Raw genomic sequence first — 25,426 nt, forward strand, 5'->3', positions numbered from 1 at the left:
TTTTTTAACAATCATTTGTATTTCTGTGGGGTCTGTTGTTATTTTGCCTCTATCGTTTCTGATTTTGTTTATTTGGGTCCTCTCTCTTTGCTTCTTGGTGAGGCTGGCTAAAGGTTTGTCAATCTTGTTTATCCTTTCAAAGAACCAGCTTTTGGTTTCATTGATTTTCTGTATTGTTTTTTTGGTCTCTATGTCATTTATTTCTGCTCTAATCTTTATTATCTCCTTCCTTCTGCTCACTCTGGGGTTTTCTTGTTGCTCTCTTTCTAATTCTTTGAGTTGTAGAGTTAGATGATTTACTACCATTTTTTCTTGTTTTTTGAGATAGGCCTGTAGAGCTATAAACTTCCCTCTCAGGACTGCTTTCATTGTGTCCCATAGGTTTTGGATTGTTGTGTTTTCATTGTCATTAGTTTCCAGGATGTTTTTAATTTCTTCTTTGATCTCATTGGTAACCCAATCAACATTTAATAACATGCTATTCAGCTTCCAAGTGTTTGAATATTTTGGGTTGTTTTTATTGTAGTTTATTTCTAATATTATGCCATCGTGGTCTGAGAAGATGCTTGGTATGATTTCAATCTTCTTGAATTTGGGGAGACTTTGCTTGTGACCCAATATGTGATCTATTTTTGAATCTATCCCATGAGCACTTGAGTAGAATGTATATTCCGCAGCTTTGGGGTGGAGTGTTCTGAAGATGTCTATTAAGTCCATCTGATCTAGTGAGTCATTTAGAATTGCTGTTTCTTTGCTGATTGTTTGTCTAGAGGACTTATCCCGTGGTGTCAGTGGTGTATTAAAGTCCCCTACTATGATTGTATTGTTGTCGATCTCTCCTTTGATATCTTCCAGGACTTTTTTTATGTATTTGGGTGCTCCTGCATTGGGTGCATATATGTTTACCAGGGTTATATCTTCTTGTTGTATTGATCCCTTTAGTATTATGAAGTGGCCTTCCTTATCTCTTGTTATGGCCTTCACTTTGAGGTCTATTTTGTCCAATATAATTATTGCTACCCCAGCTTTCTTTTCCTTTCCATTTGCCTGATATTTTTCCATCCCTTCACTTTCAGTCTGTGTGAGTCCCTTCTAATGAGGTGGGTCTCTTGTAGGCAGCAGATGTATGGGTCATGTTTTTTTTATCCATTCAGCCACTCGATGTCTCTTGGTTGGAGCATTTAGTCCGTTTATGTTTAAAGTTATTATTGAAAGGTACTTGTTTGTAGCCATTTCTTTTTGTATGTGGCTGTTTTCTTTCTGAGCTTTTTATTTCTTCTTTTTACACCAGTCCCTTTAGCATTTATTGCATTGCTGGCTTAGTGGTGATAAACTCCCTTAGCCTTTTTTTGTCTGTGAAGCTTCTTATTTCCCTTTCAATTTTGAATGATAGCCTTGCTGGATAGAGTATTCTTGGATTCAGTCCTTTGCTTTGCATCACTTTGTAAATTTCCATCCATTCTTTTCTGGCCTGATGTGTTTCTGTTGAGAAATCATTTGTTAATCTAATGGGAGATCCCTTGTATGTAACTTTCCATCTCTTTCTTGCAGCCTGTAAGATTCTTTCTTTGTCCTGAACCTTTGTCATGGTAATTATGATGTGTCTTGGTGTGGGTCTTTTCGGGTTCACCTTGTTTGGGACTCTCTGGGCTTGTGTGACTTTTTTCTTCCCCACCTCAGGGAAGTTTTCTGATATTATTTCTTCAAATAGGTTTTCCAATCCTTGTTCATCTCTCTGTTGTTCTGGCACCCCTATTATTCGTATGTTGTTCCGTTTCATGTTGTCCCAAAGCTCCCTTAGGCTCTCTTCCTGTCTTTTAATTTTTTTCTCCAATTGCAGTACAGTTTGGGTGTGTTTTGCTTCCTTGACTTCTAATTCACTAATTCAGTCCTCCGCTTCTCCTAGTCTACTGTTGATACTTTCAATGGTGTTTTTTATTGCAGCTATATCGCTCTTCATTTCTTCTTGGTTCTTACATAATTTATTGATTTTTTTCATCTGTTTCTTCTAGCTTCTTGCATATGTTATTGATTTTTTCATCTGTTTCTTCTTGCTTCTTGCATAGGTAGTTGGTTTTTTCATCTGTTTCTTCTTGCTTCTTGCATAAGTTGTTGATTTTTTCCTCCATCCGGTTTATGCACTCTAGGACCCTTATTCTGAATTCTTTTTCTGTCATGTTGCATCCCTCTGTATCACTTAGCTGCTTTTCTGGCAAGTCCTCCTTTTCTTTCCTTTGGGGGTTTCTTTGTCTACCCATGTTTGATCTCACTGACATATCTAGACGTTGAGTCATTCAGTGGCTGCTTCCTGGGTGGCAGTGGCTCCTTGGGCTGTGGTTGCTCTTCGGTCGGTTGCGGTAGCAGCTGTACCTCAGTTGGCAGCAGCTCCTCTGGCTGGTGGGGGGAGGCTTCACGTATAGCTGCTGTTCCTCAGACAGAGGGTGTGGTGCTCAGGAGACTGCTGTTGCTTGGATCTGCTGCATTGATTTAAAGGCACAAAATACAACACAACAAGGCACCATGTACCAGGCACTGAACACAAATAAATTCACGATATTATTAGCCCCAAATAAAGGTGACTACCCGAATTAAGGGAGTTAGGGGATAAGGAAGAAAGAAGGGAAAAAGATAATAGAGAAAAAAGAAAGGAAAGAAAAGTAGGGGGAAAAAAAAGGAGTGCAAAAGTGAAAATGGGAAAAAGGAGGGGGGGAAGAGAAAAAAAAAAGAGCGAAAAGAGAGAATGAAGTAGAAGAGGGGAAGAGACTATTTATATGAGGAGAAAACTCCTTTAGAACCACCACTAATCCCAACAAATTCCAGCAACAGCTCCCTGGAGATGAATGCAACCTAGAAACAACCAGTGATATCAAGAGAGGCAAGGGAAAACAGAAGCACAAAAATAACCGGGAGTGGGGGGGGGGGGGTGGAGGGAGGGGAAGAACCAGCAGAAAGAAAGAAAAAGAAAAAGAAAAACAGCCTCACAACCAGTCCTAAAAAACACACATACACACACACTGAAACAAAAAAAACAAACAAACAACAACAACAACAAAACAATATACTCAACAATCAAGCAAACAGCAACAAAACAATAGAAAGATAGAAGAAGAGAGAAAAAATTTTGGATAGTGAAGAAAGATACGGGATAGTTTTATAAGGATTTAGAACAATGGATTGGAAATAGGATATATAAGTAGGGTGAAATTTTGACAGGAGGTAAACAGAAGGAATAGGGAAAATCTAAAGCAGGAATAGGGTAAGAGAAACAGGACAACAAAAGGGGAAAAGTGAGGGAGAGGGTTTTAGCATAGAGGTAAAATTGAGGTAGGGAAAATTGATGCTAAAGGAATGATGAAAATAGAATGGAGAACACTAATCCCAAAATTCAATAAAGAGAAAATAAAATGGCACTTTAAAAAATGGTAAAATGGTAGCAGTAATAATACTGGTTAAAAATAAAAATGTAGTTATTACAGTGTAAAATCAGGTGATGGAAAAAGAAGAAGAAAAAAAAATGGTTTCTTAATTAAAAGGTGAATAAAGAAAAAAAAAAATTGCAGTAGTGAAGGTCCTTTGGTTCTTCTACTCTTCAGCCTGGCTCACCTTAGTCCTGCCAGGTATTCAGGAGAGTGTTGAATTTCCCTGTCATACACTGTTTCTCCGTGTTGTAAACCACAGTCCTGATTTTAAAGCAGGCCGTATTTGTTTCCCAGACTGCCTTAATTTGTATTCACCTAAGAGTCAGTTTGTGGCTCAGCCTCTGGGTGGCAGTGTTTTTGGGTTGGCCTTTGAGGCTATATGGCTTATCTATCCAGCAGCAAGGGTTTATTTTCTCTATTGCACTTAAAATTGGTTTGGGGAGGTCAACTGTCCAGAGCTGGTTCTTTAATCGTTACCCTGCTCTGTGTTATTGATGGGACTGAAAGTCCCTCTATAGGCCAGACCCTGTTAACTCCCAGGGACTGATCAGATTATTTCAATCCTTTATCTCGTTCAGGGTGGAATCTGGGTGTGGCTGTGCTCCTTGCCTGGGGGCTAGGTGGAGGAGTCCCACCCTCCGGAGAGAATGGCTGCCCGGATCCTGGGCCCAGGGGTATCTCAGCACTCAATTTGCTGCCACCTCTCCCGGCCCCCCCCTCTTCTCAGCCTCTCCCAGATTCCACTCGTCTGCACCTTCTCCCTCTCTTCAGCACAGGTGAGTGTCTGTATCCGAAATGTCTTATGAACAGGATTCAGTGAAAACAAACAAACAAACGCCGGCCGAGGAAACGGAGAAGGCTGAGTTTCTGTAAGCTCTTCTCTTACCGGCACTGCATGGTCTGGTCAGCTCTTCTGGCTGCCCCCTTTAGGCTCAGTCCTCCGTGATCACAGAACCCAGATCTCAAATCCCCTGGTGCCAGGAATCCCACAGATCTCCTTTCCCCAGTCAGGGGCTGTGCCTGTCCCAAGGGACGTGGCTGTCTGCCACGTGGTCTCCCTCTGACCCTCTGGGCTCAGAGGTCTGGCAAACTTTCCTGCCCAGATCCCTGTTTTTTTTTTACCTTTCCAGGGGAGTTCTGCCCTTCCCGGCTGCAAACCGTCTCACCAGCCGAGAAATTTTGCCAATTCGGGATGGGTGTTATTAGTTTCAGCTGCTTACTCCATTTGCTCCGGGGCATGACCTGGGATGCGTCTGCCTACATCGCCACCATCCCCCAAAAATCTGGAATAATTCTTAAACATGAGGAAATTGAGGTATAAAACAGTGAAGTTATTAGTCACACAGTTAAGTGCAAGCTTTCATAAAAACAAAATGATATATTGAGAAAAACTTTGAAGTCAAGCATATCTCCTATCAATGCTCCATGATTTTTTAACAAACCATCCCCCAAACTTAGTAACTTAAAACAGAAGGACCATTTATTAATTTATAATTCTGAGAGCTGGCAGTTTGAGTTTGAATCATTTGGGTAGTTTCACTGCTGATCTCTCCTGAGCTCAGTAGTGGACCTGCAGTAGACTGTCAGATTGGCAGAACTAGTTAGTCTATGAAGCCTTCACTCACATAGTTGGCAGGTATCAGGTTATAAACCAGGACCCCTCAGTTGTTTCCATGTGGTCTCTCTAGAAGGCTATCTCAGCTTCATTCACATCTTCGCACAGTGGTCTCAGAATCCCAAGAGTTGCCAAAGAGGGCAAGACTCAATGTGAAAATGCTGCCCAAGTCTTTTCTTGCATCCTTTTGACTAATATTCTATTAACAAAATAAGTCATATGACCAAGCCTAGATTTAGGGATGGAGAAAAAGGCTCTTTCTCCTGGAAGGAGGAGCGTTAAAATCACATTGGAAAGTAGCAGACATACACGGAAGGAGAAATTGTTGGGGTCATCTTTACAAGCAATCTATCACAATTCAATTAAATAAGAGGGAAAAAATACACCTAGACAGATTATTAAGAAATTTAAGGACAATTAAAACAAAGAGAAAAGTGTAAAATCTTCTAGGGGGAAATAGCAGGTGACTCAAAATAAAAAGAATTGACTGCATGTCAGATTTTTCAACTAGATATTAAAACTAGTATCCTAGTGCACGGATTCATGCACATTGAAAGGAAATTAATTAGAAGAAATGTTTTAATATCGTTATTTGCCCTTTCTCTATAATAGAAGTGTCAAACAAATTCACGATTGACAATGACAGATTGAAATACACATGTGTGATTTACACCAGCGAGAGCTTTATATGTATCGCACATGCATTAGTCAACTTAGCCTTTTGTATATATAGATAAACTTGCTTAATTGGACCTGCTTTCTGTTTAGCTAAACTTTTTCCAGCCCAGTGAAGCACCCCAACTTCTCTTTCAGGTAATTGTCAGCAACACAGCAGTAAATATCAACATGAAGCAGATTATTATTGTAGATCACACAGGGAGAATAAAGGGTAAAATATTTAACTGCAGCAGTGTTTGACTCTATTCTGTGCAGTGAGGAAACCTGAAGTCATTTTCAAGGCCCACCATTCTTACTTCTTTAAAGTTGGGTCAACTTTCTAAACTTTCTAAATCTCATTTTCCAGCTAATAAAAAGAAAATAGGATTCTACTGAATCTCCTATCTACCTACTCCAGGACTTTTGTGAGGATCAAATGAGAGGAAGCATGGGAAAATGCTTCCCAGACATTTGGTTAAAGCATGAAAAGTTTACAACTTAAGTCATGTTCCTGGGCAAAAGAAACTCCAAGGAGGCTGGTTGCTAGGGAGAGGAAGCCAGGTTTTGCTACATGACATCATTACCCGGTGCGACACCAACCGTTTCTTGGCTGGGCTGGGCTGTGGGCCACATTTTGTGCCATGGGGTCTTGTCAGCGTTGGCTGTGATTTGGTGGGGTGTTGCTCTGCGGTTGTGGGGGGCCTATGTACCACTTGGGGGAAACCACGTGATGGTTTGTCGGTGCCAGTTCGATGGTGCCATTTATTTTTAAATGGCATTGTGCACCATGGCAGCTCCTGCATTGAGTATCTGTCCCCTGGTGGTCAGTGTGTGTCATAGCTACCAGTGGGAGGGAAGGATGGACACTTAGGCTTTTATATATAGACTAGAGGCCCACAGCACACAAATTTGTGCACTCGGGGGCCTCCCTCAGCCCAGCTTGTGCCTTCTCACAGTCTGGGACCCCTTGGGGGATGTCCACCTGCTGGCATAGGCCCACTCCCCGGGGGATCGGGCCTAAGCTGGCAGTCAGACATCCCTCTGGCAGCCTGGGAGCCCTTGGGGGATGTTCACTTGCCAGCAGGGAGCAGAATTAAGCTGCAGTTGGACATCCTTAGCGCTGCTGAGGAGGTGGGAGAGTCTCCTGCCACCACTGCTGTGCTGGTTTATGACTGAGCAGAGCTTCCCCTGTGGGAGCACACTGACCACCAGGGGGCATCTCCTGCATTGAGCATCTGCCCCCTGGTGATCAGTGTGTGTCATAGTGACCAGTCATTCCCAGTCGTTCTGCTGTTAGGGTCAATTTGCATATTACCCTTTTACTTTATAGCATAGAGGTCTGGTGCACAGGTGGGGGCCAGCTGGTTTTCCCTGAAGGGTGTCCTGGATCTGGGTGGGGGTCCCGCTGGGGTGCCTGGCCAACCTGGGTGGGGGGCTGATGGCTGTTTGCAGGCTGGTCAAGCCCCCCAGTGGGGACCCTCACCCCATGGGGGTGTGGCCAGCCTGGGTGAGGGGCTGATGGCTGTTTGCAGGTTAATCACACCCCCTTTGGGTGGGGGCGGGGGTCCCACTGGGGTGCCTGGCCAGCCTGGGAGAGGTATCTGGCAAGCCTGGATGAGGGGCTGAGGGCCGTTTGCAGGCTGGCCACAGCCCCTTCACAGTGGTGGGGGGGTACCACTGAGGTGCCTGGCCAGCCTGGATAAGGGGCTGATGGCTGTTTTCAGGCTGGCCACGGCCGCAGGCTGGAAGCAGGTATCTGGGATTTATTTAACTTTTATAATTGAATCTTTGTAGCCTTAAGCGGAGCCCAGATCAGGTTGCCCCTGGCAACTGAGGCTCCCAGCCCCTCCTTGAGCAGAAGGCACACTGGCTGGAAGCAGGTATCTGGGATTTAATTATCTTCTATAATTGAAACTTTGTAGCCTTGAGCGGAGCTCAGGGCCAGCCAGAGCAGGTGGGAAGCTTGGCTTCCTCCATCGCCGGGGGCAATGCAAGCCTCCTGCTCACTCCAGCTCCGTGGCTGCAGCCATCTTTGTGATGGAATGACGGACTGAGGAGTGACAGTTAATTTGCATATTACTCTTTTATTAGATAGGATGTGTGTACAATAAAGACATTATGGTATCATACAAGGGCTCAAGAGTTTAGCATACAGAGACCTCTTGGAAAACTCTTTTGAGTAATAACTTTAAATGAAAAGGAAACAAGAATCAATATATATGGGAAATAAGACTTTAAATTTATAAATAAAAATGTTTGTGGCTTCAAAAGTAGATGCCTCCTCCTATTACCTTCAACAACATTGCCAGGATCTGCTCCTGATTGGGATGGAGAATTTTTCCACTGTGTTTATAACAGTATTTTCTTTAATTAAATAGCAACGATAATGTTATATCTCAATAGTGTGTGTGTGTGTGTGTGTGTGTACTTTAAAAAATTAAGTAGGGTTTCATTCTCTGCCAGAGCTACTTTGTTAGTCTTTACTTACTCAGTTGGATGCCCATCTTAAGGCATCTCTATAGTTTATTATGTAGATTTTAGCTATTATATGAGGTTTACTACTGAAAGGAACTCAGCACCAGAGAATGTTTTAAATAATAAGTGTTTGCTGTCCTTGTCTTATAAAAACCATCAATACAATGCCATGACAGCATGGCTAAATGGTTGAGTGTTAAATTATGAACCAGGAGGTCACAGTTCAACTCCCAGTCAGGGCACATGCTGGGGTTGTGGGCTGGATCGCCAGTTTGGGGCATGCAGGAGGCAGCCAATCAATGATTCTCTCTCATCATTGATGTTTCTATCTCTCACTTACTTTCCCTTCCTCTCTGAAATAAATAAAAATATATTTTAAAAAAATAAAAACCATCAACCCAATAGCTAGAATTTCACTGTTAACACCCTACTGATAATTAGATGGCTCAATTCTCATTAAGGAAACCATGTATAACAACACTTGTTTTTATTAAACTAGTCTCAGATACTTGAGATTCATTGAGTGTCACATGTGCTGCACATTTTCAATAAGTGCTTATGTTAATTCTTAACTGCACAAACAGTCCAATGCCAGGAAAAATATTTTTATGTAAGCATAACCATCTATGTTTGAAATCAGTGTATTTTCTTGCTTCACCATAACGTTTCTTCAAAGCCGTTTGCTTACAAATATTTCTCCCCTCGGCTGAGTTGCTATAGCTGCTGCTCTTACAGTTTCCAAATGGATCATGAATTGTATAGATTATGCAAAAAATGTTAAACATGCTTTGTGCTTCATTCTAAATCGAAATTAAACTAAATTTATTTTAGCAATAAATATTGATTGAATGTTAAACATTGATTTCATAAACATTAAATCATAAAATCTTTTATTTTTTGATCTAGAGCAAATTAAAATTATTGTTTTTAATTTAGCTAAAAACTGCCATCGTCGAATGTCATTGCAGAGTGAAGATGGTTAAACTTGAAATTATAAAACATAATTATCTAAAGCAAAGGAAAAAAATGGAGCCAAATTTAATATATAAAGTCTCATGCCACTTTTTATAATATCCTAAAGAAAAACATCAATCATTTGGCATAAAAATTTAATATAAACAAAGGATGCTTTTTTGAATCAAGGAATAGATTATAGAAATTATCCTGAATAGTGTGGTGTGCTACCTTGTAGCATAATGGTCATAGGTCTGGAGAAGATAACCTCAATTAGGAATCAAACTCTAATGTGTTAATGAGAGAGTGATGACCGGGCAGTGGGTAGCTAGCATTAACTCTGTCACCTGCTGTGATAAATATTTGAAACCCTAAATCAGATAATTTTCATGTTTTAATTTATTCTGTTCATCTCTGACAAAAAATATCTGTGGCCAGGGAAGATTCAGTAGTGTGCTGTAGCAGCAGTACAAATATAATCAAGTCTCTGTTGGAATTTAGAATTCCTCAAGAGTTACCCTATAGTTTAACCATTATAGATAGCCAAGTTCTGTATGTGACATATCATATAGGTCTTTTGATGCACAGGTTTTATTGAATTAGAATCAATTAATTATAATATAGTAGGAGCCTAATTTGTGTTCAGATATATGTTTAATACCATGAGACTCCCATCTATTCACATAATTGATGTCATGCACTTTTATTTAAAACATTTTTATTTTACAGCTTTAGATTATAGAAAAATTGCAAACATAATAGAATTCTCATATAATCCACATCTTGTTTCCTCCATTATTAACTTTAATATTAGTGTAGTACATTTATCACAGTTAATGTACCAATATCTATATATTATCTATATATATAAAAGCCTAAGCAACTATCCAACTGTTCGACCGGTAGCTATGATGCGCAATGACCGCCAGGGGGCAGATGATCAATGCACAGGCATGGAAACATGGAACAGACTGATGAATCTCAGAGGATAGGGGGGAAGGCAGGAAGAGATTAACCAAAGATCTTATATGCATAGTAGAGGCCCGGTGCATGAATTCGTGCCCTGATGGGGTCCCTTGGCCTGTCCTGCAGGGATTGGGTGGAAACCAGCAGTCTGACATCCCCTGAGGGGTCCTGGATTGTGAGAGGGTGCAGGCCAGGCCGAGGGACCCCATTGATGCATGAATTTGTGCACCGGGCTTCTAGTTATTAACTAAAATCCACAGTTTATTCAGAATATTATTATTATTATTTTTTTTTATATTCCAGGATCCCATTCAGGATACCTCATTACATTTAGTCATCAGGTCTTCTTAGGTTTGTCTTATGTGTGACAGTTTCTCACACTTTCCAATTTTGAGGAATACTGGTCACGTATTTTATAGAACAGCCTTCTATTGGAATGTATCTGATATTTTTTCACTGATTAGACTGGGGTTATAGAATATTGGGAGGAAGAGACACAATGCTATTTTTATTATATCATCCTATCAACATGAAGTATCACTGCAAATGTTAACCTTGATTACCTGGCTGAGGTAGTGTTTGTCAGATTTCTCTACTTTAATATTACTATTTTCCCCTTAATTATACTCTATTATATATCAGACTTCCTTCACTTGGAAGGGAAGCTCCTAGTGTCTTAAGATGTGGGGAACAATGCTCCACCTCTTTGAGGTGAAGTATCCTCATAAATTATTTGGAAGTTATACACCTTTTAGTGTTTTTAGTTGCCTCTCTCACTTGTGAAAGAATTAAAAAAGAATAAAGGAAAAATGGATTTTTGTGCAATTAAAAATTGCAGTGGGACTTGAAAAAAATAATGATGCTTAATTGCAGAGCAAAAAAATATGATATACTAGAAATAGCATCCAAAATTAGATTATGATAAAATGAAAATAAAATTGAAATCAAAATTATCTGAATGAAATATGAAATTTACAATCAGCAGTATACTAAAGAGATATATAATTGAAGCTGAATTAATTTTTAAAATGTGAGATAAATATAAAAATAAATAAAAATTAAAAGTACAAAATACACCTGAGGTTTAAAAATGAGAAGAAATAGTTTATGGGAATTTCGCTTTAAATGATGTATGACAAGTAACCTCCAATGGTTCTTCTTTCAAACTCTCACTAAAATATTTGCAAAGAACCAAATCTATACCAGGTGACATTGCAATAACACCAAACAACAATATTTAAGAACTTATTTCCAGAGCATGTGTTGCTGCCCCTCCTTCATAGTTACTTCTATAGGTAGAGCTCTGATGAGAAAACTTTACTAGAACTTTGCTTCATGCAACAGAGAATGTCTGGGAAACTGGAAAATTCTTTATACCTTCCAGACATGGTTCAGACTTGGAGATAGAGGGTATGAATAGCTGTCCTTTTACCCTGATCTTTCCTTGTTTAAAGGCAGCTAGAACTTGGTTCCTCACATTATCTCATATAAAACTTTACAGATAATAATTTTCAGAAAACAGTTAGGTATTAAGCAATCTGTGTGTGAGGGAATCAGATGTCAAACTAACATGTTGCAAGTCAGCAAGTAAACAAAATTTGTAAAGCTCTTACTGTAGAGAAGTTTCTGAAGGAATGCTTAATGAGAATTATAACTTTTATAGCCTGTACTGACTCAAGAGTATCAGTTACTAGGACCTTGGGGCAGGAGATGATATTTTACCTCAGTGATGAAGCACTCCAAGGAAAATGGGAATTTGACTAGGAGCTATGGGCCTCTACTTACCTCCCAACTAATACTTTATCGAGAAAGTGAAAACCTGTGTGTACATACTTATGATGAGTGTGAAAATCCCAGAAAGGCAGAACACACTACACATTACAAATGAAGCCTGAATAGATGAAAATAGTCTGATTTTATTGTGTTTGAAAAAGGAAAATCATCACTACATGAGACCTGGTAACTAAAGGCGAGGGCATGGAGAAGGATAAAGAATCCGTGCAGGAAAATAGAGTATCTCTAAAACTGCACTTTGGGATAAAGGGGAAATTCAGGAAACATTTTGAAATTCTCAATGGGCTTAAAGTATTATAAACTAAGAGCAGCTCTAAAGAGAGGGAAAAAAAAAACACACATGAAAACAAAAGATAAGATGAAAGATAACAGAATGAGTTGGAAAGTCATAATGAGTAAAATGAAGTGAACATGTCCTGGGAACAGATTGTCTGGGTTTAGAATCTGGCCCTTTGATTTCTTTAAACTCTCCGTGTTTCACATTTCTCCTCTCTAAAATGAGGACAACAATGATATTTAATTCACTTGGGTTGTTTTGAAAATATATGTAGGGTAATTTATTTGTAAATGCCTGGTGCATTACAAGTATTTGATAAATACTATCTTTAATAATTGGATAGGATTGCAAAAATACAATATAAGGAACACATGCAAAAAATATTTTATATGAAAATACTTAAACCATATCAGAAAAACTTCATAACCTTGGTGTAGACACAAATTTTTAGGACAAAAAAGCACTAATTATACAAGAACATTTTGATAATTTGAATTTAATGAAAACTAAAAATTTATGCACTTTAAAAAAGTAAAAGGGCAAACCAAAGACTGGGTAAAAATATGTGCAATTCATATATTTGACCAAGAATCTATATCTAGAATATGTTAAGAACTCTTGAAATAATAAGAATTCATTAGCCTAATTAAAATGGGAAAATTATTTGAATATATTCTTCACAAAAGAAGGTTTGTGAATAGCCAATAGACATGTGAAAAGTTACTCAACATAATTAATCATCAGGAAATGCAAAGTAAATCATAATGAGATACTGTTACATACCCAATAGAAAGGCTGAAATTTAAAGAAACCACTAAACAAAAACAAAACTACTGTGTTGAATAAGTGGACAACTAGAACTCTTATGTTTGCTGACAGGAATGTTACATGGTACAACCCTTTTGGAAAACATATAGCAAGTTTCTTGTATGATTAAACATTCAGTTACCACATAATCCAATAATTTCACTTTAATGTATTTATTCCCCCCAAATGAAAACATATATTGCGTAAAGTATTGCACATGACTGTTTAGTGGTTTTATATAATCCCCCCAAAATGGAAACAACCTAAGTGCTTATCAACAGGTGAACTGTTAAACAAATTGTGTATGACCATATAATGGAACATTACACAGAAAAAAATAGGAACAAAATCTTAATATATGAAACAACTAGATGAATCTAAAAAGCATGCCAAATAAAAGAAACCAGGCATAAAAGGATGCTTACGGTTATGTTAGTCCATTTATATGAAATTCCAGGACAGGCAAAATTAATCTATAGTGACAAAGCAAAACAGTGGTTGACTGGGCCAAAGAGGCAGCAGGATTGATGGCAGACCTTTTGGAGTAATATACTGATTAGGGTGGTGGGAATGTTTTGACCTTTGTCAAAGCTTATCTACTTTAGATGGGTGCTATTATTTTATGTAAATGTTGCCTCAATAAAAAAGGTTGAAAATGTTTTTAAAATGTCATTTATGTACAGCACAGGTATAAGTTAAATATTTCATAAGAAGTTTTTCTAATATGCCAGGACTTAACAAAAATATAGCACACATTTTGTTTTCCTAGGGGAAAAAAAGTGATTTGAAGAAAAACCCTTATTACTAGAAAAGAAAGGAAAATTGAAGTCTTGAGTTCTCCCAAATGTAAACTACAAGTTCTAGGGCAGTGCAAATAGGCATTTGTTGAGGAAGCCAAGAAGTGACTGGACTGTCATCGGGGACTGTGGGAGTTAGCAACCCACACCTAATCATGAAGCTTGTCTGTAACGATCATGATGAAGAAATGGGCCCTGGCAGTGGTATTTCTGATTTGGAGAACTCTGATACTATGAAAAAATAGAAATCACAGATTGTCTAGAGCTGGGCTCTTATCTTTAAATACTCTATGGCCAGACATTACATTTTATGTCTGTTACATACAGGTTAGTGAATTCTCTATCAAATGTTTGCTCTACTTCACAGAGATTAAAAGGCAAAAAATAAAGTGAAAAATACATGAAATAAAGCCTGTACCTGCTTTTAATCACTGGCACCAATTACTTTCAAAAGTATATGCAAATGTCAAAGATGATAATGGTGCATTATGTGAAACTAATGATTCAATACTCTGGAATTAAACCACAGTAAAACCAAGAAGTGGGTGAGTGCTTAGGTGGGGAAAATTGTGTAGAGTAAAGGTAGATTCAGTTTTTACCTTAAATAGAAAGGACACTAAAATATCAGATCATGCCTTTGATATGAACTAGAAATCTTCATGCTCTTTACAACTTAACTGGTTGTTAGGTTTTAAATCTAAAAGCTGGTAAAACTAGAAATGGGACACATATAGCATCTAAAACTCTGTAGAAAATAAAGCAAAAAAAAAAAAAAAAGCATAATCCAAATAGGAAAAGCCAGATAAAAAGGAAATACAAAAACACACAGAACAGAAAGAGCAAAATAAGATGAAAATTGTAAGATATATCAGATGAAAAGGTGAGACAGCTTCTCCAATTTCCATTTAAATAGGCATAATATAAACAAAGTGATTTGAATTAAGAAGTAATGATTTGTTTCTTCTTCATTATTCCATCTTAGAAAATGCAGGTTAGTAAAATAGATATTATATTTAAACCATAATAGTAAATGGCAAAGGGAGGGAGAGAAGAGAGATGAGGAGGAGAGAGATACTATAAACAGCAGGTCATCTACAGAATCTGTAAGGGTGTTGAGGAATCGTTCCACTGCCCTAGCAGCCTTTTCTTGCTCATGAAGAAAGAATCCAGGCAGAGAGAGTCATGCATTGTCAGCGACCTCCTTATCCTTCTTTTTGTACCCAGAGTGGGTACTTCAGTGTGCACATTGCTATAATGGGATATTTTCATCCACCTTTGCAAGAAGAGAGTACAGCTTTCAAAAACCAAAAATTAACATCACTCACCTGGCAGCAGATAAGGCCGTTTCTAATTACAGAAAACATACCACATAACTCCTCCTGTTTGCACTGAAAAAGATACAAGGGAAATATTGAACGTTGTCCTCTTCTCTACCAGTTTACCACTTTGTTGGTGAGATGGCATTATCTACATATATAAAGTAAACAGGTGTATAGAGAAAATATAAAATAACAAAATATATAATAATACAAGTTTGGAAAGAGTAATCAATGTAGGCTGCTATCCTTAGAACATTTTCATGGAAACAGAATACTTCGATTGTGGTCATGGAAGCTAAACAGGCTCTGGAGAGTGGAAGGGGAAGAAATAAGAGAAAAGAGAGAGCAGGAAGGAGCAAGCTGCCAGGAAGTGGCAGAGAGTGGGATGGGTTTCAGGGAATGAGATGTGGATTAATCTACAAGGGAGATGGCAGTAAACCTGGGTAAACCTTAGCATGTCTTGACTACAGAGTTGTGTGTCTCACAGAAGTGGGGTGGGCGTGGCTTGTATGTATGTATATTCAGAAACTGTGAATCTTGAAATTAGTAGTCTTCTATAGAGTTGCATTCATTGGCAAGATTATCTCTGTGACTATGGCTCTTAGCTAGAAAAAAAGAATTGAAGATTAATGTAAAGTATGTAGCTATCAATGACTCTGAGGTTGTTTAATTAACACTAACCAACTTGACCTGCATAGAAATAACATCAAAGTTTTGTAGAAATAAGAGGAACTCCATATAAAATTTACAAGCCATAAGCTGATAATCTATGGACGATGGAAACATTTTATGAATTTAATGAATCATAAGTAGGGGGCTATATAGGTTTGGCATGGATCCTTCGGAAGTAGATTATTTCTAAAAATCTGTCTCAGTTATAACAACTAATCCTTAGATCCTCATTCTTCTTATACATACAAATTTGAAGTCTCCCAGAGGCTCTTTACAATAGCAGTGCCCATAAAAAGAAATGGGTGGATGCTCTCTTGACCACAAGAATTCTGCCTTGATATAAAATGCCATTCTTTTAGCATATGTCTGAGCAACCAGTGACCCTGGCCACATTTTTAATGTTCCAATCATCTCAAATTAATATTCTACTCTGCCAGGCTAAGAAAAACCCAATACATATTTCATATAACTATGTATTTTAAGGAAACTTTCATCCATGTGCTTTTAATTCATTTACATTTATATAATCAAATATTGATTTTATGAGCTTTTTGATGTACAACCAACTTTAGCTGCCTTCTCAATAAGGCATGTTTCAGTATTTTTCCCTTTTAAGAACAGGAGGGCTTGTTTTGCTAAAGACAAATGCACTCAAATATACAAAGGTAGATTTGATCTGTAACTTGAAGCTCACGTGATTTGCATGTCTAGAATTACATCCCTTCCCTAGTACCCACATAACTGAAATAACTAGATTCTCAAGATATTCCTGCCAGATATTCAACAACCAAAGGATTTTGGCAATAACCATTGCATAAAAACTTCAGAAAAAAATGTGGAACTCAAAAAATATTAGCAAAGTATTGACTGAAAGTGGAATTTTCCTCTAGTATTTAACCTAAGCGCGACAATACCTATGCAAGTTATAGAATAATTATCATTGAGGATAAACATTAGCTAATTCTAGACTCCTGAGTTTCTCAGAATGGGATGTTTCTGGGAAGTATTTGATTTATAGACTTATTGGACATTATGCGATATTTCCTCAAAGTGGCATTTTCTTTAATTTTTGCCTGTTGAGCAGAGTAGTAGAATTCTTTATTTTTTGAGTATATAAAATTCATTCTATAGAATTCAAAAGAAAAAAATTCCCAAATCTGCTAGTGTCTGCTGGGATCGGATCAACAAGTCTAAGTTCATCATCTTCGTTGTTTGTGCTTTCATTCACTTTTATCTTGACCCCTTTCATCTGTTCCTCTATAGTAAACAAATTCAGAAGTAATTGGACATGTGAACATATGGAAAAGAGAAACAATTGGATGCTATTTCCATTTTGGAAAAGAAAAAAAAGGATTTTGAATGTTTCTTTGCCAAAGTTTTATTGCCAATGTTATTTAAAATAATGTATTAAGAGACTATGGGAAATCTTTAATGATGACTAGGGAAACATCTTAAAATAAATATTTAAATAAATAATATATATTTATTTAAAATATATATTTATTTAAAAATAAATATAGAGGTAAATGAAGCTTTTTCTATATGGCACACTACATGAAGTAATATTCCCTATAGAAAGACTTTATTAAGCACTTTGTATCTTATCACGAACAACAGAGATTTCATGTTTGAAAAAACATGTATCTCTTATGCAGAGCAGATGGATCTTTTAAGTGTTGTGAAGCATTTGTAAGAGTATGACAAAGAATTTAGGGATAAATCATGCATATTAGATATGAGTTATCCACCATATAATGATATAGGAATTTATGTCTTCCATCCTAGACTATTTTCTGAAAGCTCTGGCTCTACCCTAAGGGAGCAGAGGATAATCAGAAAACACATTAGAAACCAAAGAAAAAACATGAACCCCTCTCTCCCTTCCTTTCTGCCTCACTATCCACACCTACAAATTAATAAATGCTGATATGCATTGAGTGCCTACTATATGTCAGGCAATCATCTAACACTTTACAGATGTTATTTTTTGCAAAGTTTTGAGAATATGTACTATTATTTTTATTCCACAACTAAGGAAACCAAGATACACAGGGGCTAATTAACTTGTTCATGACTACACAGCTATTAAGTGCCAATAGCAGGGTCTGAACTTGAACACTCAGCCTCTAGAGCATGTCTTTTAAGCACTGATCCATACTGCCTCTGCATAGTCATAGTTCATACACATAGGGGTTAATGTGGGACATTTGAAATATCAACTGAGCTAGATGATGTTCTTGAGAAGAAACATCTAAGAGTGAAAATATTTCAAAATGGGAATAAGTATGGTTCACCCAAGAATTCCAGAGAGCAGGAAGAAAGTAATAAAGTAGAAGAAGCTGGAAAGATCAGACACCATACCCACAACCCAGTGATTCCCCTGCAATATTACTTTCCTTGTGAGCCTGGCACAGGAATGAACTTTCATAGGACTGAGCCCGGGTGGGCCCAGGCCAATTCCATCTTGTTTGTTCTGGAGGACAGCAGCTGCTCATATAGCGGGAATAAGACCTTTATCAGAGGTAGTATTTGTTGTTGTTGTTGTTTTTTCAGTAGGCAGAAATTAGATTTCTAGCAATTAGTCCCAGAGTTATTGGTTACCTGTTTTTAATACCTTTTATAGTTTAACACCCATTTTATATATTTTTGTCACATTTTTTCTTTTTTCTGAGTGTCTATACTATATTTCTACATGAAAAATAAAATTTTATAGAAAAATCTATATATTAAAAATCTGTAAATTTATTTTTATGTAGTTAACATTTTCAAATAGAAAATAATTCCTCTCTGTTCCCTTAATCTATTCAATATAATCAAAGTATAGAAAGCATCATCTATATATATAAAAGTCTAAGCAACCGAACGACCGAATGACTGGTCACTATGACACTCACTGACCACCAGGGGACAGACTCTCAATGCACAGAATCAGGCTCCCTCCTGTCTGGATTGGGCCTGTGGGGAGTCAGGCTGAAACCAGCTATCTGACATCCCCTGAGGGGTCCCGGGTTGCTAGAGGGTGCAGGCCAGGCCAAGGGACCCCATCACTGCATGAATCCGTGCACCAGGCCTCTGATATTTTATAAAGAACCATGGTCACTTTTGACAACCTGACATTTTATTTAACTTTTATTTTGTATCAAAAAGGACATTCCCAAAGGACCATGTTTTCTTTCACAATTTGAGCAGTATTGCTTATGAATGAGACTAGTATTTAATATTTATAGAGAGCCTCTAGAGTACCAGGATTGTGTTAATGATGGAATTGAGTCTTCAGAATTTTTCATACTTTTCTTTACGGGATGGAAATATAGAAAAAAATTCCATTTTAAAATGAATAAAAAGGACTTGAAATCTTTTTATTTTGTATTCATGTAAAGATAGTTTTTTGGGTAAATTATTCTATCTAAATAAAGTGCACCATTTAAGAGAATTGGGTGTGAATATTTATTAGGGATATTCACTATTGTTTTACCAACTATAGAAAAAAGTTTAAAGGACATAGGACAAAAATAATCTAATCATATTTTTTTAGAGTTGGCCAATAGTTTAATGAGTAATAAAATATTGCACTGTGAGTATTCTACATAGTGCGAAGAAGATTCAGTGAGAGAATGCGAACTTCTCTCTGAAGTTAAATCAATCTGCGTGGGTTTTGTTTGTTTGTTTGTTTTGTTTTTTGTGCCACAGTCCCATCTTCAGCCACTATGCAGTAAATGTAGGGTAACTTTGAGGCAAAATTATGAGGAGAAAAATGTGTCTTCTATTCTGGTTAATGTGGTGTTTCTAAGAGTGTCATTCAGGAATGATTGCTCACCACACTTCCTCTTCTCCTTATGCATTTTCCATTACAAACAAAAGTAAAACTTGTTTGAACCCTGACTTATTTCTTTGTGTGCAAATGTTTAATACTTATAATTCATTTTATATATTTTTGCCATTTTTTCTTGATGAAAGATAAAATTGTTGCAGGAAAATCTATATATTAAAAATCTCAATTACTTTCCAGTGCTTTAAGAATTATAGGGAATTAAGTACTATTTCAGTATCTATTATTAATATTCTTAGTGATGCAATATGATCCAATTTCTTATTAAGTAACTCTGTTAAACTCTGAAGCATCAACACAGTTCTTATGATAATATGGTGCCATTGTTTCACATTATGAACATACGTAGACCACTTCACATTGCACATGGTTTTGTTATACATCAGTGACTACACAGACTGAATTGCTTTGGCCCCATAATCAGCTTTCAGTTGCCTTAATTTTCCTTTTTGGTACCTGAATATTTTCCTGATAATTCTTTCTAAAGATATATAAAAGGTCATTTAGCATAATTTTCTTTTCTTTTAATGTTAAGTTTTTCTCTTTAATTGGGATAGCCAAATTGGGAGGGGAGGGTCAGGCAGAAATGGATTGCCAAAACCACTGGATTGTCCCTGTTCTTAGCTCAAGTTGATCTCTTGTTAGCATTTCATATGGTTGACATTAGCTCATTAGTTTCTGGAGGACAGGGACTCAGAGTTGAATCACCAGTACCTGGCATAGTGTCTGACACAAAGGAGATACCCAGTTTTTGTTAAAAATGAGTATTAGGGTGACAATTTTATAATTTTATTATACTAAAAACAGAGATAAGGAAAAGCAAAAGACTTCTGGTTTGGAGTCTGATGTGTGAAGAGCTTGGAAGATGTCAATCCCATTCTTACAACAAGAAAAAAGCTGAACAAACTGAAAATTAATAACTCTTCTTACATGCACCCGAGAACTGAGATTACAGACAAACACAAAGCACTACCCAAAAAACTGGAGAGCCAGCAAGAGCAGTATGACAGCTTACCAGGAGCTGAGGCCGATGCTGGAGCCAGCACTAGTATGAACAATTGTAAGGTAATTGATTAATTGTTGGAGCATAAACATGGACTAACTTGAGAGATAAAAACTCCTAGGGGCCCAGCCTTTAATGAGTTTTATTTTCAGGAGCTCCAACAGATTCTCTAAATGAAAGAATGCAAAAGATGAATTCAAACTTTTTGAAATTTTGACCTGTGAGTTTTGAACGAAGGTGACAAGCATTACCTCTAGGCTAGAGCATTTAAACGCTGGTTTGAAACTCTTTAAAGTTCTCTTTCCTCTATCATATCAAATAGAACATTTCAAGATACTGACAGCCATATTACACAAACCCACAATCAGTCCGGAACTCAAAGTGAAAAAATATGTGAGAAACTGTGATGTGGGTGAGAAAAACCTTTTTTATCTTAAGCCACTTGGATTGTGGGTTTGTATAATATGGCAGTTACTAAGACTGTTAAATATTAAATTATGGAGACTCACTACAGACTTTCAACATTGGTAAAAAGACTTAACAATTTAAGAGTATTAAATACATTTATAAAAATTAGCCAACAGAATAACTAAACATAACAGAACTCAGGCAGACGGGTAGGTAAGCGTATCATAAGCTAAATTCCTCATTTTTCAGAGTAAAAGGACATATATGTTTCCTGGGGGCTGTAAATCAACAAATCAAGACAAAACTGAATTATTTGGAATTTGGATATAGTGACCATTACAAGATTTAAACCCAAATTGACGAAGGTTACCTCTCAGAAGTGGCACTGAGTAGCGGGGGATGAAAACTTGCGCTCTATAGCATTTTCTTTTCTGAAGTGGTGTGCATGCACTGTTTTTGTAAATAAAGAGAATACAGGCAAATTCAGATATGTTTCTCTAGCTTCTGCTTCCTTCTCCAGTCCCTCTTGTGTTGTCCATGAGGTTCTTTCTTTGTGCACGGAAGTCCTTATTACTGTCTTACTGTATGGAAACAAGGAATAAATGACCTACTTAGACCTGTGGTGGAATGGCCCAGTATTAAAGCCACATCGCTGAGCTTGCTCCCCAGATCATCTTGTTCAGATGACACTGTTATGCCCAGATTTCAAAGTTCCCAAGACCTCCAGGGAGCCAGTCAGTCCGATGCAAAAGCAAAGAGTCATTTATTTCAAACCTAGGTTTGGCTCCCCTGCCACACTCACCAATGCAACGGTAAGCTCCAGTGGCCGAGAGAGAGCGAGGCCTGATGGAACAGGGGGTTTTAAAGGGGGCTGGAGTGAGGGCAGGAGAGGGGACTGTGGGCCCTGCCGATTGGCCAGGCGCGAGTCGGTACAGGATGTGGTCATAGTGATGGCGTGCACTTCCCTTGATTAATATTGGTTAGTCCAGAGAAATCCTGGGTGTGGCTAGAAGCGGCTTCTTCCCGTGAGGAAGCACATGGCACTGTCCCAAGATGGAAGACCCAAGGCAAGATGGAGGGCGCAGTCCTTGTCCGGCTCCTGCTGCTGCCGCTCAAACTCGCCCCAAGGCAGGATGGCCCTCCCGCACAGCACCCGCAGCTGGCCTGCGGGCAGACTGGGACTCCAGTGCATCTGGGCGGCACAGGCCCAGCAAACGGGGTGCGGCCGGTGGAGTGGCCCAGCTCCTGAGGAGCGGCATCCACTCGGAGCAGGCCTGGCCCACGGGGCTGGTGCACTGCAGCATGGCGGCCTCCCCGAGCTAGGGCACGCGCCCCACTCCGCCGCCACCGCTGCTGCACTGGGCCCGGTCTGGGGGGCAGCGGGCGGGTGGCAGCCCGCGCCGGGCTCCCGCCGTGGACTGGGGAGCCAATGCCCACCCCCCCATGGGGCCCGGCGGTCGGCCCACGCAGGCCCCGGTCCCCCCCACCGGGCCCCAAGGGCCGCATGGACCCCCGGCCCCAGCGCGGGCAAGCGGGGAGCCGACCACGAGGGAAGGGAGGAAAGAGCCAGGCGGTGAGGCCTTCCGCTCCCATGACCTCCCCCGAGGTCGGTCGCCGCCCGGCCCCACCCCTCGGCCTGCCGCTGGCCACCACGCAGCCGGTCCGGACACTCGGACCCGCTCCGGGGAGGCCAGGCCCTATGGCGGGCGCGGAGGGATTTCAGAGCCCAGCGGCCAGACTCCTCCTCCCACCGCCCGGAGAGGCGGGCTGCGCGCCTTTCAACACCTGTACTCAAGTAACCGTGGGGCGGTTCCCGGCTGCCTGAGTTGTCTGTAGGTTCCAACTTTTTGTCTCCTGAGTGCCTAAGTGAAAGCCTGGTCTGCTGGATTGGGCTTTAGCCTTCTTCCCGGTTTTGCCTACTAGCCCAAGCCTAACATAACACACACCTATCCTGCGATCGTTCTCAGGATCTTTGCTACTCCACTTGGACATAGTTCCTCTTCCTCTCCTGACTTGAGTCCCTGCCCCACATCTCAGCTGATAGCAGAGTGAATGGCTATGCAGAGGTTTGGAGAGCAGTCTTTCTGACTGACTCCCGAGAATTTCCACTGATGTATTCTATATCTGAATGAATGCTGTCTCAACCTAGTGCCACGTAAATCCAGAAGGGCTGAAACTGAAGTACACTTGACACGGCACCCAGTCGCCTGGCTGGCTCCTATAAGCTTGTCAACGTTTCCTATTTCTGATGCATGGGTCTCTCTTGGTTCCAGGTTGCTGTGACTGGCATGTATATTTTATTACTAAGTTCTGAGTTCTGTATGCCATCAGAATGTATGAATTTTTCTGCATAGTTTCTTTTCGGTCAATTGCTAATCACATGAGAACTATAAGAGCGTTTGCTTAAAAAAAAAAACCTAAAAGGAAGAATAAAATGAACACATTATATGCAAGACTCAAGTATGCTTTGGTTAAATCTTTTTTGTTTCTGCCTCATCTCTTAAAGTCAAATGCAGTAATGAGTTCAAATTGTATAGTTCTGAATGGTTTAACTAGAAATCCTTTTAGTGTTATTAAGTCTGCACACGTGTTTAAATGTTGATTTTTCTGTCTTTTCAGAATCACTAAACTTTTAATTATTTTACATTTTATTGCCCAATAGATAAAAAATAATATTTTATTCTCATCTTGAATTGTTTTCATGTTTGAAAGTGAGAATGAATATTATTTAGCTAATTATTAGTTTACAATCTGTCATTTTTCTATTGGTTTGTTGGCCTTTTTTACTCTTAAAAACTATTCTTTTTTTTATTAACTTCTGTTTCTTATATATATGCAAATAATTTTTCCAGGGTAATATTCAACTTCTACTTTAATATATTTTTGGTAATTCAGAATGCAGCCCAGCCAATCATTCTCTCTTTAAGAATTTTTCTTTCAATTTTAAAAGACTTTTCTAATCTTCAGATTAGATCTGACACATTAACTTTTGAAACACATAGGCATGTTTGTTACACTGTTGTATAAAATAAAATAGGAATGTGCCAAAGTCAGATTGAAATGAAACCCTCAAGTTCTTGGAAGTGGATGGTAATTATAAGAAGGAAGGTATTGACTGGAAAGGAAATGAAATTAAAATGCTATCAGGCACTAAGTCTTAATAATATATGTAGCTCAACTCTCTTCAAATACACATTTATGAGGCAAAAATCTCAAAAGAGTAGGAGGAAACATTTGCCTCTTTAATCTGAGGTCACCATGCGGCAGGCATTATAGAAGACTGAATAAGAGAAATATGACAGTTTCATGTTTTGAGTTACTTTTTGGCCAGATGTGGCTTTCCCTTTCACAAAAAAAGGCTTCAACAATCTAATTACTCTCTCCTTCATTGAAGCATTGCCTGATAAAGTCCTTGCACTGCAGTCAGTCACACCAGCGCTGCAGGAGACTGGAGCCAGTCACTTCCAGAAGGCAAGGTGCCCTCTAGCTAGGGATGGCCTGCCCTAGATTCTTCCAGAGGAAGTGTGTTTGGAAGGAGAGGAAGGAAATAATGGTGGGAAATGTTACTTGAATTGATCATTTTGAATTCTAACAGGGACTCGGGCCTGAGGGATCAGATGAAACACAGCTGTTCACAACATTTGAACAGCTCTCTAGAAGCATTATTTCCCCTGATTAATACATGTTGAGAAACATTCTCCTTTAGGTCTCTATTTTAAAACATTATCTTCTGGTGATACAAACATAAGATATTGTTTCTCTAGTATATTGTTTCTTCTTTTTTCCCTCCTTCATCCTTCATTCCCTCTGCCACTCCCCTCTTCCCTTTCTTTCTCTGTAGAATAATGTTATGAAGTCTCATATGTTAAATTCTTCACTACAAGTAAAATTAAGAGAAAAACAGACTGATAGCTGTCAGAGAGGAGGGTGGTGGAGCGGGGACTAGATGAAAGAAGGTGAAGAGATTAGTCAAAGAACAAATATGCATAACCCTTAGGCACAGGCAATAGTGTGGGCGGGTGGAGCTGGGTGGAGGTAGACAAGGGAAAGAGGGAAATGGGGACATCTGTAATAGTGTCAAAAATAAAAATAAAGTCAATTAATGAATAAGTGAAAAATAATTTGAGAGAAAAAATTTAAGGGAAAAATTTAAGAGAAAAATAATTATCTGCCTTTCTGGGTTTATCCAAATTCATCTTTCAGTTTCTGGGACTGAATGTGTACTAAGTGTTGTTAGAAGCATCTTTTTAGCTTCATGTTTTTGCAGATTAGGGAATACTGCAATTTCTTTTGGTCACCTGAGCTTGGTAAGAGGATCCCAAGGGCCAATTGTGAGTTCTACTTCTACACTTTACCTAGACCTTCAAACCACATTGCCAGTTTTAGGTAATTAGATACCTCTGTTTTTGTAAACCTAACCTCTGGAATATTAGA

Source organism: Myotis nattereri (assembly GCF_964212035.1).
Source record: "Myotis nattereri genome assembly, chromosome: 6".
NCBI classification, from domain to species: domain Eukaryota; kingdom Metazoa; phylum Chordata; class Mammalia; order Chiroptera; family Vespertilionidae; genus Myotis; species Myotis nattereri.